General features: G+C 41.8%; 2 protein-coding genes and 1 pseudogene across 4 annotated transcripts in view; 1 reads left to right on the forward strand and 2 right to left on the reverse strand.

Moving 5' to 3' along the window:
- The window catches only part of LOC138046899 (lysophosphatidic acid receptor 1-A-like), a 390671-nt gene that overhangs the window by 71918 nt on the left and 303753 nt on the right, over positions 1-15000 (reverse strand). The gene's annotated exons all lie outside the window — the stretch shown is intronic.
- The window catches only part of LOC138046896 (histamine H2 receptor-like), a 128520-nt gene that overhangs the window by 49994 nt on the left and 63526 nt on the right, over positions 1-15000 (forward strand). The window lies entirely within an intron of this gene.
- Positions 2631-15000, reverse strand: part of LOC138046646 (uncharacterized) — a 203584-nt pseudogene continuing 191214 nt past the window's right edge.

The following is a 15000-nucleotide window of genomic DNA, read 5'->3' on the forward strand; positions in this document are numbered from 1 at the left end:
CCAAATGCTGTTTAACGCTGATTTTCGGCAAAACTTTACATTACAAGAAGTTAATCTTGAAAAAAAAAATTAACAAAAGAAACTTTTACCAAAAAGTTAAAAAAAATTAAACAAAAGTTTACACTAATCCTGAATTAAGTTAATCGGCTTTCGAACAACCGGGCCCTGACGTTCCGCAATTTTGAAACAACCATTAGGGGTCATTGTGGGAAGCGCGGTGGCCTCATGGTTAGTGCGCACGACTCCGAATCGAGTGGTCCGGGTTGGGGTCCTGTGATAGTTCGCGATCCCCTGGGTCTCGCAAGATTGCGAGGAGCGAACAGGATAAAACTAAGTGTAAGACAACGCACTTCAAACCCCTTCGCACAAACCCGCAACACAGTATGAATTTTAAGAAAACGCGTACGACTTTTGATAAAAGATATAAGTTAACAACAAGTATAACTGTTAGTACAGTGACTATCTCTAAATTAACTAATCTTACTTAGATTTTCTTTATGCTTTATATATATTTAAAAGACAACACTAATTAAAATAAACTAAATACTTTACTTTGAATATTTACAATATTAAACAGTTCAATTCAGTTCATCGCTTTCACTCTAAAACGCTACTAACCAACAAACCAACAAACCGACTAACCCACAAACCAACAAATCTCAGCCAGCAATGCAGCTTTAAACCAATTGCTTCTCGGTCCGCTTCTGCTTCTGCTCTCCGGCGCCTTCCATCTTTCTCGAACTTTATTTTTCCTGTTCCTCTTTTGTCAACTCCGGCGCTCAGCTTTTCCGTTTTCCTTTTCCCTAAAGAGCGGTACAGTAATATTCTCCTCGCTCGTTCCTCCACCGTAGACAAAGGGGTTTTGTCTTGATGTACGGCTGGGGTCTGCTAAAGACTTTCAGCAGTGACTGATTGAGCGTTTCTGCCCTCCACTTTCTTCTAAAATTGGTCTTCCCTCTTGTCAACAAACCTTGCACCACTTCAACAACCAACCCACGCCCACGACTTTTTACATCCATATATAGTTAAACTAATTTATTCAAATTACGACAAAACATGGTTTTTTTAGATGACTACATAGACCCTTTGCGTATATGGTGCTTAAATTTAAATAACAATACCTTGTACATTCTTAGCCTCGTACTTATGTTTCTAGACAAAGGATTTTTCACATGAATGTGAGGCTTAGGATGTACATTGCCATTTATGCAAAGGGTCTATTACAACACTTAAAAGAAGTTCTATAACACTAAATCAGATAATACATAATACACTAGGGAATCGTACAATAGATAGTTAACACTCACACTAACGAACAAGACGAGTGGCTAAAACTATCTACAAACTCGTGACAAAAAAATAATAATAATAATTACGTGACAGATCCTGACTGGGGAAATTGTGTTGTGTTCTTGGGCAAGACACTTTACTCTCACGGTGCCTCTCTCCACCCAGGTGTTTAAATGGGTACCGGCGAAATGCTGGGGGTAACCCTACGATGGACTAGCATCCCATCCAGGGGGGAGTATAAATACTCCTAGTCGCTTCATGCTACGGAAACCGGAGATAAGCGCCGCCCTAATAAGCCTTCTGGCTCGTAAGCTGTGACTTTCCCCGATTTTGTTAGGGGTCATTGTTCCATTCTCATTCGGGTTCGGAGACCCGTATCTCGAAAGTCCCGAGACTTTTTCGGTATCACCATTCCCTTTGAACCTTAAGAAGGTCAATCATTTGGATTTTAGCTATCTTAAAAACATACTGAAAGACCAACTCTTTAATACAGGCGGATGGCAGTTTCACAAATGGCTTTTTGAGCTCAAAAAGTTATCAGGACTTTCGAGAAATGGACCACAGTTTCGTGTTTTTATCCGAGTGCGGAAAAGCTTGATTGACCTTTATATTTTAGTTCTTTATTCACGCAGTACTGCATGTCGGTCTCCTTCTGTAATGAACATTTTGCTCGCTAAACAAGAGTTGCCACTGATATGCATCTTTCATTTAATGAAATTTGGGCAGTAAAAAATACACTCACCATCTGGAACTCCTAGCTGCAAGGGAAGAGATTAAAACATCCCAGAGAAACCCCATTATGGTGGAATGGATAAGTGAATAAGACATCAAGGGACTGACAAATAAAAATTAAGTTTCAAGAGTAAGTAACTTCGATTGTTTTTTTATGTAAATAACCCGCCAAAGCGGAATGCATTATGGGAAGGTACAAGTAAATTCTGGTCATGAGATAAGGGAACCATTTCTCATAAGATGACAAAAGGGCTCAAAGAGAAATTGGCCAACATAAGGTTCGATTTAGCAATTCTGAAAATCGACTGAATTTGTCTTTCATTAGCGGCCTCGTCAATTTAAAGGCAAAATAGAAACACAAAAACATGGCAGTCCTAATACCCACAAATCAAAAGTATTTTAACTCAGCAGGAAAAAGAGAATTGTCATGATCCACACCATAAATGATTCGTCAGTGACAATGATTTAAAAAAGTTTAATTGTGAGGAAACGTTAGCTAGTCCCATAGCAGCGAAAGCAAAAAAAGTTGTTAAAAAACAACCCGTTCGCAGAAGAGGTTTTTATTTATTTGGCAATCAGTTACAAGTGTTGTTGCATAACACCATTGATTAGCTGCTAGTTAGGTAGACGTGGTTTGCCCATCGTTCGCCTTCACCGTCAAACCCACAGGCTGCAGATCTGCTGTACTTGTCAAAGGTCTGATACAATGTGCACCATCGTCCATCCTGAACTGCAAACATCTTGTATCCTTTTCGCATTGCAGCCACTGCCCACTTTGCAATGGGGTTCTTTCGAGTACCATAACGATCCATCGAGAATAGAATCTCTTCCTTCCACTTTTTGAATGGCTCAATTGGAGGTGTCTTTGAAGCAGCCGATGGTCTCAAAAGCTGCAGTGATGAAAAGTCACTCAAAAGATTAATTATATTCCTCTACGATTTTAGGAGACTATGGCACAAGATCTACGACGGCAATATAAGCGAAAAAAGCCAAACAAATTTGTCTTTTTACGAAAGATATTCAAGTTTTGTCATTGTTATTCAACATAAAACCTCTTATGCATAGTAACCGCTATAACTATCCAAGGTAAACGTTCTCAAAATAGGAAGCGTAACTATTAATTAGGAATTGAGAGAGAAGATAAAATGATTTTTTACTCGTGGATATATCCACGAGTTCTGGTGATTCTTTATCCAAATGTTCACTTCTGCGTAACCGGAAGATCGATCTAATAAGCCAATCAGGATGGATAATCACAACACAGCTTAGAAAGCTGTGACTTCCTGTTCGCGAGGTTGTGCGCCGCCATTGCTGTATGTCGCTTGTTTGAGCACCTTCCGCTGTATTTAGAAGCAAGAAACGGAAGAATTAAAGAAATGGCTTTCTTCGAAGGTGAAACAAAATATTCTGAACAGAAGGGTTAGTTTCTAAAGAAACTGTGGTGCTGCGTCGGTGGGGAAGTAGTATACAAAAATTTGGTTTTATCAACGGAGTTGATAATGTAAATTGGCCACCGTACAGAGATTCTAAAAGCTGACGTTTCGAGCGTTAGCCCTTCGTCAGAGGGAATCCAAGTACAGATTGGTGCAATTAATTGTGCATCGCGTTTCACTGACCAACGCGAAGACTTTGATACGTGTAGACACGGAATCGACAGACACATGGTGAGAAGACAGTGCCTGTTCATCCCCTAAGCTCACGGGGGATAAATAAATTCCATTTGGAAGGTGACTGCCATTTGGAGAGTAACATCGAAGCTATCAAAGTATACCAATGTTTATCAAAGCTATCACGAAGTTTTGCAAGCTATGAGTCATCAAAGCCACATGAATACAACTTAAACAACATCCGTGACATAAGAAACAGTGAGGCAACCAAGCAATCCATGCTTCCAGACACTAGTACTTGTGTGGTGGACCATAATGAAGAACTGTCGAAAGACTTAATCACTGATTATGTAACGAAAACTGATGAGAAATCCGTACCAATCTCCTGCGATAGAGCAAGGGCTGAGGCAGTACATGCTCCCCGGGACAGAGAACCTTCCAGGATTAATTCCTTACAAGAAAACGTCGAGCTTGTTTCAGAAAGACAAGGTAATTACAGAGTGTATGGTGCATTATTTAAATAAGGACGTACCGAGCTCGTCTGAGTTGAAAAAGTGTTTATCTCTTGCTTTGGAAAATGTTATATCTCTATACCTAGACCGCAACTCAGACGTAATAATCTTCGACAGTAGGAGATTCTAATCGTCATTTTTATCTTATTATCCGCAGGACTGCTAAACACAAAAAAGATTTGTCAGTTCTATTTTGTATTCAAGATCAATCTGCTACTACGCATTCGACAAAATTGAACCAACAAAATGAAAATTATTGTCTATCAAGAGAAAAGCCATTGATATCAGGAGACATTGAATCGAACCCAGGCCCTGTTGCTCATGGAACGAGTAGACATACAGCACATACAATACTGAGAAATCCTTCTATAGCACTTTTGCAGGCTCGATTAGCTCAAAAAGGATTGAAGGCAGTAGAATGTACCTCAGATGGTTCGCGCTTCTTTTCTTCTGTTGCCCACCAGTTATACAATGATCCTTCCTATCACATGAATGTGCATGCTGCTGAGAGTTGAATCCATCAGAAACAACCGTCAAAAATTTGTTGGACCCATTACTGAGCAATTGTGCGTTTGTTGTCACGGCAACATACATGGTGTGATGCACTTATTGTGCAAGCAGTTTGCAATGTATTAAATGTTACTATACGTATAAATGAATCCATTAAGTGGTGGGCATCAGTAACTGTTATCAGTCCAAAAAGCGGACAACAGGGAACTACTGTGAACATTGGACATCTAGATGGAAGACACTATGTTTCAGCACTTCAGTTAGATTATTATACTGACAGTATTTCAGGTTATGAAATCAGCACTGTTACCAATGTCAACAATTATTCAGAGGTAATAATCAATTAATAAATCATGGCCAAAAATGATGTGAGTGTCAGTAATAATTTCTACAAAGCAGTGGCAAAAAGAGCTTATATGAGAGAATCTATCAAACAGAAGAGACAAAATAAAGACTTCAGGGAAAAGAAAAACAATGCAAAACACCAAAAAAGATCTGAAAATATTGAAGCAGCAAGGGAATAGGAAAAGAAAGCAATCCAGAACATATCAGAGACCTAAACAGAAAAGCATAAAACCATTTAAGGAAAGCTATGCAGAGCTCAAGGTTAAATCAAACTGAAATTTGTCAAGGTCAAGACTCTATTAGACATTCCATGTCAAAAGTGATTCAGTCTTTTTCGTGATAAGATAACACATGGCCTTGAATACGTATGCACTTGCTGTGATCAGTTATGGTTCAGATCATCTGTTTCTAAGTGTAATAGTATCAAATATAGTGATAAATATTTGCAAGGTTTGTTGAAGGAATGTATAACTAGCAGAAAAAGTGTTAATATTACTGAATGGATCTGCCCTACTTGCTAAACCTGATGAAATTAACAATATGACCTGGCAACAAAAATCAAACCTTATTCAAAATTAACTAAAGGTTACGTTTATACAAACGTTGGCCGGGTAGCACTTTATATTTTAAACAGAGTTAACTGAATAGAGTGTAATGTGAAGTGCAAGATTACGCTCACATGGTTCATATGGGATAGAATTCTAGCACTTCACATTACACTATATTCAGTTAACTCTTATTCAAAATTACCCTGTCATCTGTGCAACGAACTTTGAACACATGGTACAGCTCTTTATAGAGGATGTGTTAAGGAGTAATCTTATACCTATTGGAGAAATGGTATACTTATTTCACAGGGTTGAATTACAGCAAAGGGGATTACCTCACATACATGCATTATTTTGGGTATCTAGTCGCATAAGAGACCACCGTGCTGTTACACAATTATCCAACTATCAATGCTAATGCATAAAGAAAACTTTAGCCTGCCAATTTTAAACAATCGCGGTAACTTTCATATCCACGAGTAACGACAGTGGCACTTTGATTATTACTCGGAATACCTGAAAGGTATCCGAGTTATATTCTGGGAGGAATTTAGTTTTTTGTGCAGCAAATGGATAATAGAATTAGGAGGCGGTGATTTCATTGGCTAAAAGCAATGTACTACACCCCTCCGAGCAATACATTTGACCTCCCTCTGTGACAAAACAACTGCAACAACACAAACGCGAAGGAGTAGATTTCGTATAGCGAGAGACTTGAGACAGCCTCACGTCTGACAGAATTAGATGAAAATCGGAATTTATAACGTGGAGTGGAGCAACTAAATGATGGGTTCTACTTTGGGGCTTCAGCGTGACTCGTTAATTTCGTTTGACGCAATGCAATGCAGCTAAACGTGAATATGCTGGATTCAGCCGTCTTGAAATGTTATGAATAAGATATTTACTATAATCCTGCCAGTTGACAACATGACTAAATCGCCAGTACAGAACTTCCAGCAGCGGTATTTTATAAATGGCCGAGATTTCTTAGTCTTTCTGCCTCAGCTGTTCTTTGTACGAACATCATCCACCAATGTCTATTTTTTCTTTTTATTGTTAGTTTCTTGATCTTCATGTTAGTTACCTAGAGCTGGAGGTCACCGGCCGCGTTATTCACAACACTTTTACTTTGGAACCTTCGCAGATCGTGGCAGATGAATACCGTTTTTCACTTACCCATATTAATTACAATTGAAACCAGTTTATCTGATATCACGCTACATACTACAGATCCCGCAAAGATAGACATAACGCCCATTTAATTTTCATTCCAACAACCAGTTCCAAGACATACTACTCCTATCGCTATGTCACCTGTTGAATTTATTTGCAATTGTAAACATTAAGCGACTTTCACCGGTACATTATCTGCGTTGTTGTAAATGAGCAAATGGCTGCAGAAGCATTTACTTGTTTTGTTTCGTACTTGGCAAATTAAAACATAGGCGCTCGAGAGGCGCATGTGACTACTCCAGAGATGTGCAAGGGGAAAAGAAGTAGAATATTCTGTCATGTGAACAGGGGTGGCTGAATTGTGGGAATTGATTCACCACAGCTTCCATATCGACAGTTTTTCGACCATTGAAAAATTTACGTGCGATAGGTCATTTTCACTGTCACGCAACAAAAAAATAAATTCGAAACGTTCGATGAAAAAGGCCAACAACTTGGAATGTTGCGGGAAACAAATTTAGACACCACCTCCAATTCTCAGATCTGTGGGGTACATCGTTTCTGAGCTCTTTGTCGAAGCGTTGAAATCACACAACTTTTACTTGTGTAGGTGGATCAAAGTGGACTTTACTTTGCCTTGAAAGCGCTTACTTTTCGCTCATGAGATGAAATGTATGAACACATCTCCTAATGTACAAGTACTTGAAAGGCTCAAACTGCTTAGATTAAGAGGGATAGATGTTTTTTATTTTTTTTCAATCAAATACAGTGGAAGCCCGCCTAACGGCCATACATTCTCTTATAGAAAACCCTCGTTAATGCCGTCACCCGTTAATACGGCCAACGGCCACAATTTTAAATCCCAGACAGTAAAGTCCTCTATAATTTCATCCCGGTAACGCGGCCACTCTCGCCAAACGCCTGTGACATGTTAATTTCATTGGCCTTCGTTAGTTACCGCTGTAATCGAACAACCGATTTACTTTACAAAGTACTGTCAGCAACACTCCTCCCTGTTTTCATTACAAACATGATCTTGACACTACTGTAAAATCCAGTAAGGCAAATCGCGAAGGGATTAAGTCTTTGTGCTTTCTTCAAAAACACGATTGATACTTAAGTCTTTCGGTTAGGTAATTACGGCGGCTTCCGTTTTTTACAAGCATAGTAAGCTGGGCCTGTTCTTGTTTTGATTTTAGGCTCACAACGTACAATACACTTAACAATTTTAAGCGTTTTACCTACTGTGCGAAGTTCCAAGTATTTTATACAATTACTGTACGTACATTCCTGTTGTTTATTAAAGAGAAAAGTTTTTCTGGAAGTGCAAATGCGATATTTGCCATTAAGGCCCTTTAGTCATGAATTTCACCCTACCCCCGGTAATACGGCCACCCCTTTAATACGGCCAATTTTTTTGGGCCCGTTGATGACCGTATTAACGGGGTTCCACTGTAGCTTGGTATCATGGTGTCACCATGATAAGCTACGTAAGGTGACAATTAGGAAATTCGAAATACTGTATTTTCGAAACGAAAGACGTCATGGAACTGGAAACTTGGAAAAAGATTTATTTTTCGGGTATCTTCAACCTCCTACATAGATGACAATTCAGATGACCTTGCTAATTTCTCACTGTGAAACCATCTATAGTTTGACAATTACGTGTTACCGCAAAGCTTTGTTTATCTCGAAAACGGCGGCTTTATTAAACGCGTAAACGGGCTCAATTGGTCGGATAGAACAAAATACGAAAGCTACGTTAAAGTAACTGTTGTAAGAATTAAAGCCTCACCCAAGGCTGTTGCCTAACAGGAGCCCGGTAGCCTGGGGCTCCCAAAGAATAGCTCTGGGCGCCTTAATTTTTCACAGCAACACCTTTCACTTCATATGTTGGGCTCCTAAGCTCTCAGCGTTTAGCTCTGAGGGCCCCTTTAAAATTTTCTTAGGCAGCAGCCTTGCAGTCACCTCGGAACCGTATTCTTCACAGATCATCATCTGCGAACACGGGGCCCGAACATTTCGTTCGTCCTCACGAACTATCGGCAATTCATCGTACTGTTTGCAGAGTCCGAACTTTGGTACTCTTCGTATGCGGATTGGCTCCGAAGTGTATTCTATTGTTACATACTCATTTTCGGAAAAACTAACACGATGGCAATAGTGACTACGCGCCATGCGCAGTAGTGACAAAAACTACCTCGATCAAAATCCCTACTTCTGCGCCACTTGGTATTCCGAGTAAACGCTTTAAAAAAGCGTCTTGTTATAAATTCAACAGAAATTACTAGATCAATTCTAAAGGAAGGACTTACAAAAACTTCCCTTCAGCTATGAAAGACTTTTAATCCAGCTTGAGTACTGTTTTTTGTAAATCTTGCACGTCGCTGGTATTAAAAGTAGAAAAATTCCTCTCGGTCACTTATATGTTGTTTTCGGCCCGTCTTTGTCGCGTGCCCTTATTTACTATAGTAACTTTGTTGAGACAGCACATAATACAACTTGGAAATTATAATTTACTGCTCTTGTCGAATCAGAACAGAATGATCTTCACGAGTGTATTCTTAACCTTTTCAGCCCCGAGGGATCCCTACAGGGATACCTTTTTCACGCTTCAGGTAGCTTGCGTAGCGAGCGTTCCTGTTGGACAGAAGAGTTTCGAAACGATTTTCCGGAAACTGGCCGCGCGAAAGTTGGGGCAAGAGACTGAGGGAACGCTTGCAAGAAGACCCCCTTTTTTGAAAAACGCCCACCTGACACACGCTAATTGACGTCTTATTAACAAATTAGCCAATAACCGATGTTAGTGACATTTCGAGTTGCGTTATGTTATGTAGGCCCTGACAATTATCACGTGTTTAGGTCATGTGATGTTGTTGAACTCGGACAATTATAAATCTTGGCTCGAGACTTGTCGAAATTTGTCGAAATAGTTTTGTTTCGTTAAAAGCTTGCAGTCTAGGAATAGAAACTACATTTTGGTCCTTCGGGAGCCGGATATTCGCATCAGTGTAACGATTCGACTGTAATCGGAACCAGTATTGTGGAACTTTTAAGGGACTCGTTAGAACATGGGAACATTTGGCAGGAATTATATCGAGAACTAAACTGGAGGAATTATGGATGGAACAATAGAAGAGTTAAAGAAGGCAAAAAGAACCCTCAAGACAAGTATTACGAAGCTTCTGAACGAATTAGCGACGGAATTATCGACGAAAACACCAAACAAGGAAAATGTCACGGAAAAGCCACAGGACATCGCGACGCGACGGGATGAACTGTTGGAGCTGTTGGACTCGATTCAAACCTTGTACGGAGAAAATAAGCATGCATCGCTGGCAGCTTTAACAGGTAATGAAGCGGATAAAATGATAGATCCTGTGGACAACGAGACAAAGGAAGCTCGGCTTTTCTTATCGAAAAGTAACAGCAAGGAAAGCGAACTCAAGGAAATAACACGTTACTCGATCGGCACATTTGAGGGCGCACATGGCAAAGATGGTCACGTGGTCGATGCCAACAAACAGCTCATCCCAAAGATTTCGGGCGACAAGAAAGAATATCAGTCGGCAGCTTTTTCCAGTTGTGTGGATGAAACAAATTTGTCAGCTCAGTTTAAAATGTTGCGGCTCGAAAGTTGTTTAGAAGGAGAGGCGGCCGAAACGGTGAAAGGGCTTGGTTACTCGGATCATGCGTACGAAGCGGCTAAGGCAAGGTTGAATCGAAAGTATGGCGGAGACAGGTTCAAGCCCATATCAATGAGCTACGTAAGATGAGGCCAGTAAACGCTGATAATCCAAGAGAGGTAGAAAGATTTGCCGACATAGTGGAGAGGACTGTGGTTTCTTTAAAAGAAGGAACACTGTATGCAATTGTGCTGGAAAAGCTTCCTCACGCTCTACTTAGCCAGTACTACCGATGGATTAAAGAAAAGGGAAGCGTGGAGTCTCTTGAAGGGCTGCGTGGCTGGGTTGCTGAGGAAGCTGAGTACCAGGTACAAGCATTAGAAATTAAGCATGGTTTGTCCAATGTTGTAAGTGTACGAGGAAAGAGCTCAACTAAGTCTTACTTCGGGACCACAGAAGAGAAAATTGATCGTCCCTGTAAAGTGTGCAACCAAAAACACTCAATTTGGAAATGTGACATGTTCAAGGGAGGAAATATAGAAAGAAGTGGGAGACGGCGAAGAAATTTGGACTGTGTTACCGTTGCTTGGGGAAAGGGCAACTTGGTGACTCATGTAGTTGGAGTGTGTGGAATTGACGGATGTAAGGACAGACACCATCGGTTACTTCATGAGGAGAAAGTAGCTTCTGGGTCTATGGAGGGGAAGGCTGACACACCCATGGCAGTGGAAAACAAGTCCAGTACGTATGAAACAGTGCAAGAACATGCACAGAGGAGTATTGCCTTGCGTACTGTTCCTGTCATTCTGAAACATGGGGAGAGACGCTTGCAAGTTAATTCCTCCTCTCCCCCTCCCCCCTCTTTCTTTTTTGCCCTTGCCCCAATTTTCGCGAAGCCAAAACATCGAACTTTACGCGGAAACCCCACTGAAACGCTTGCTACGCAGGCTAAGGGTGTTACTGCCCAATTTGTGTGCAGTTCGCTTAGCAACATCATGCCAGACCGTCACAAAGAGACTTACCCACTGGGAGCTAATGCAGTTTTGGAACACTGTTACATGGATGATCTGATGCCATTCGCACCTACAGTGGAATGCGAAGGAAACAAGAAAGCAGCTTAGCGAGCTAGGGGACTTGGCTGGGTTTCATGTCCGTAAATGGATCTCGAATGAACCGGAGGTAATTGCTGACGTTGCGGAAGAAGATAGGGCTTCCGCGATAGACCTGGAGAAGAGAGAATTGCCAATAACCAAGACCCTGGGTGTTCTGTGGGCCGCCACAGCTGCCGAATTTTTCTTTAGACACTAGTTACAGTTAGATGAAGTTGAATTCACCAAGAGGAATGTTTTAAGGCGAACACCATCAGTTTACGACCCAATAGGTTTCTTATCACCGTATGTAATCAGGTCCAAGTTGTTGATACAAAAGGCATGGCTGGAGGCACGAGATTGGGATGAACTGTTGCCGACACCTCATCAGCGAGAATGGACAAAATGGTTTCGAGAATTGGAGGATCTTGAACTTGTAAATATCCCAAAGTGTTTGAAAAACCCAAGTCCTGAGGTGGAAGAACTGAGCATTCATACATTCAGTGACGCGTCAGAGAACGCATATACAGCTATAGTTTACGCACGTCATGTGTACGAGGATGGCAATATCACTACTCGATTGATTATGTCGAAGTCAAGGCTTGCACCATTGAAAGCAGTGAGCATCCCCAGATTAGAACTCTTGGGTGCACTCATCGGATTACGATTAACAAGACAAGTTTGCTCTGCACTTAAGATATCTACAAAAGGAGTGACCTATTCGGTGGACAGTATAAATGTGGGGTACTGGATCCAAGGTCAGAGTAGAGAGTATAAACCGTTCATAGCCCATCGTGTTGGAGAAATTCATGACTTCTCTGCTTCTAATCAGTGGCGCTATGTTCCTACGGATGTAAACCCCGCCGACCTTGGAACAAGAGGCGTGACAGTAGAAGAGCACACACTGACTTATGGTGGAATGGGCCCGAATTTTTTAAGAAGTCAAAACAAGACTGGCCAGAGGGCAAGTTTGACAAGCCAACGTCAACAGAGAACCTTGAACTTAAAGGAACAAAAGAAACAGGGACAAAAGATTGCTATCAGTTACCAAATAATTGAAGAAGGTGAAGGAGCGGCTAGAGTCGACGAGGTGTGGCGATTGGGCCCCTCAAGATTCTCGAAATCGTATCGAGTCAAAACAAAAGGAGAACTGGAAGTTGGTTGGTTCGTGTGTCAGCGTGGGTGCGCCGCTTTACAGAGAATTGTAGAAAATCAGCTGAGCAAAGAGAGAAGGGTGAACTGAAGCCATTGGAGATTCAAAACGCTGAGGAATTTATCATTCGGGAGGTTCAGTCTAAAGTGTATACAGCAGAGATAGAGGCATTGAGAAGGAATAAGGAAATCCTAAGAGGAAGTACTTTGGCACCGTTTAATCCAGTATCAGTTAATGGCATTATGAGGTGCAACACCAGACTACGACATGCGAAACGATCTCCCATATGATGTAAAGTGTCCAATCATACTGCCTAAGAAGAGGAATCATGTCACAGGACTGATCGTTAAGTACTACCATGAATTAGAGGGTCATCAGAAGGGGCTTACCTATACGATTAATCATGTACGGGAAACATAGTTAGTGGTCCTTGTTCGTGAACAAGTGAAAAGAGTCATGAGAGAATGCTTTGAATGTGCAAGACGACTTCGATCAAAGCCAGCAAGCCAGCAAATGGCGCCGTTACCGAAGATTAGACTGCAGCAATCCTCCAGACCTTTCGAGAGCTGTGCCGTAGACTTTGGAGGACCTTTCTTAACCTAGCAAGGACGTGGGAGAGTGCGAGCTAAGTGTTATTTGTGTTTATTTCTCTGTTTGAAGACCCATTGTTGCCACTTAGAGATGGCGTCGTCATTAGACACTGATGCATTTCTTAACGCCTTTGTTAGAATGACTGCTCGGAGAGGATGGCCGCGGCAAATGTTAAGTGACAATGGAACGAACTTTGTAAGCGCATCGTGGGAACTGCGAGACCTAGTCTCTGCTACAGACCACGAAAAGATACAACGGATGACCTCCAATAAAGGGGTGAGTTGGAAATGGAACCCACCTGCAGCGCCACATTTTGGTGGAGTATTTGAATCTATGATCAAGTCAGCAAAACGAGCTACTTTTGCTGTACTTGGTGAAGCACAAGTTAATGATGAGGAGTTGGAGACAATCTTCATTGGGGTAGAAAGTCTCTTTAACAGCTGTGAGTGATGACCCTAACGACGACCGTGTCTTGACTCCAAATCACTTTCTGATCGGGCAGACAGGTGGTGATTTTGTACCGGAGAGCATTGACACCCATCCATTTAATCCCAGAAAGCGCTGGAGAAGACTACAAGAGCTCATTCGGCATGTGTGGAACCGATGAATGAAAGAATACTTACCGCAGATTTGATCAAGACAGAAATGGTACTTCCGTAACCACAATTTGCAGATGTTGTCATTGTTATTGATCCTGGAACTGTGAGGCGACTGTGGAATGTTGGGCGCATTGAGCAGACGTACCCTGGCCCTGACGGCCTTGTGCGAGTGGTGAACGTACGGGTTAATGGCAAGACCCTTAAGCGACCAATAACCAGACTCTCTCAACTGGAGATTCGGGAGACCGAGGATTAATGTGTAATAAGAACACTTCGGAGAACTATGATCTAAAGTAAAGTATTTCAGATCCCCTGGCATTCGGGAGGGGAAAAGATGTTAGTGACATTTCGAGTTGCGTTACATTATGTAGGTCCTGACAGTTGTCACGTGTTAGGTCATGTGACGTTGTTGAACTGGGACACGAACCCTGGTGTTGACTGTAAGTTCGTTTCTCCAGTTGTCATACGCTGCTTAGCCGGGAGCACTTTGATCCACGAAACATTGAGGCGTTCTTCCGTGTCACAATAAGCTTGATCGATTTGGGGAGTCTGCTTGCACAAAGTGGACGATTTAATCGGAGACGGCAACTTCACATTTTGCAGAGGTAAAGCGACATCTGCGTTTTCACGATTTTCTACATTTTCCGATATTTGGGGTTTAATGTCACGGTAAACAGTTTCCTCCTCGGCATCTTCAAAATCTCGCAAACGACTCTCAATACCTTCTGGGTCCCCTTTAGCTTCAGTACGGATGTCAAGCTGATCTTTTAATGCAATTTTTCGGCTTCGTATTCGAGTTCTCTTATGCGTCGGTGTTCCTGTAATTGCCTTTCCTGTTCGAGATTTTCGGCTCGCTTGCGCCCCTCTTCCAGTCGGCGTTGAGCTTCTCTCCTTGCTTGTTCAACTTGTAGATCCATGACACGTGCACGCCTCTCACTTTCACTGGCACGCGAGGGGGTGCACCATGACCGCTGGCTGACTCAAATCGGTGCGAGGGCGCATATTCACTACCAGCCTCTTTTTTAAATTTTAAATTTCAATGATTTCGAGACACAAATTTGCCCTTTCGGCGGCATTTTCCGTTAGCGTGAGGTGCTCCTGCAATCCAAAAATGATTTGTATTCTTCGCTGGCCCGCTCGAGTTCTTCAATTTTCGCGGCTAGTTTCCTTCGGCTTCTTCACGACTTCAGAAGCCTTTCGGCGAAATAATTTGCTCTTAGCCTTTT

Source organism: Montipora capricornis, chromosome 4 (assembly GCF_036669925.1).
Source record: "Montipora capricornis isolate CH-2021 chromosome 4, ASM3666992v2, whole genome shotgun sequence".
NCBI lineage: Eukaryota > Metazoa > Cnidaria > Anthozoa > Scleractinia > Acroporidae > Montipora > Montipora capricornis.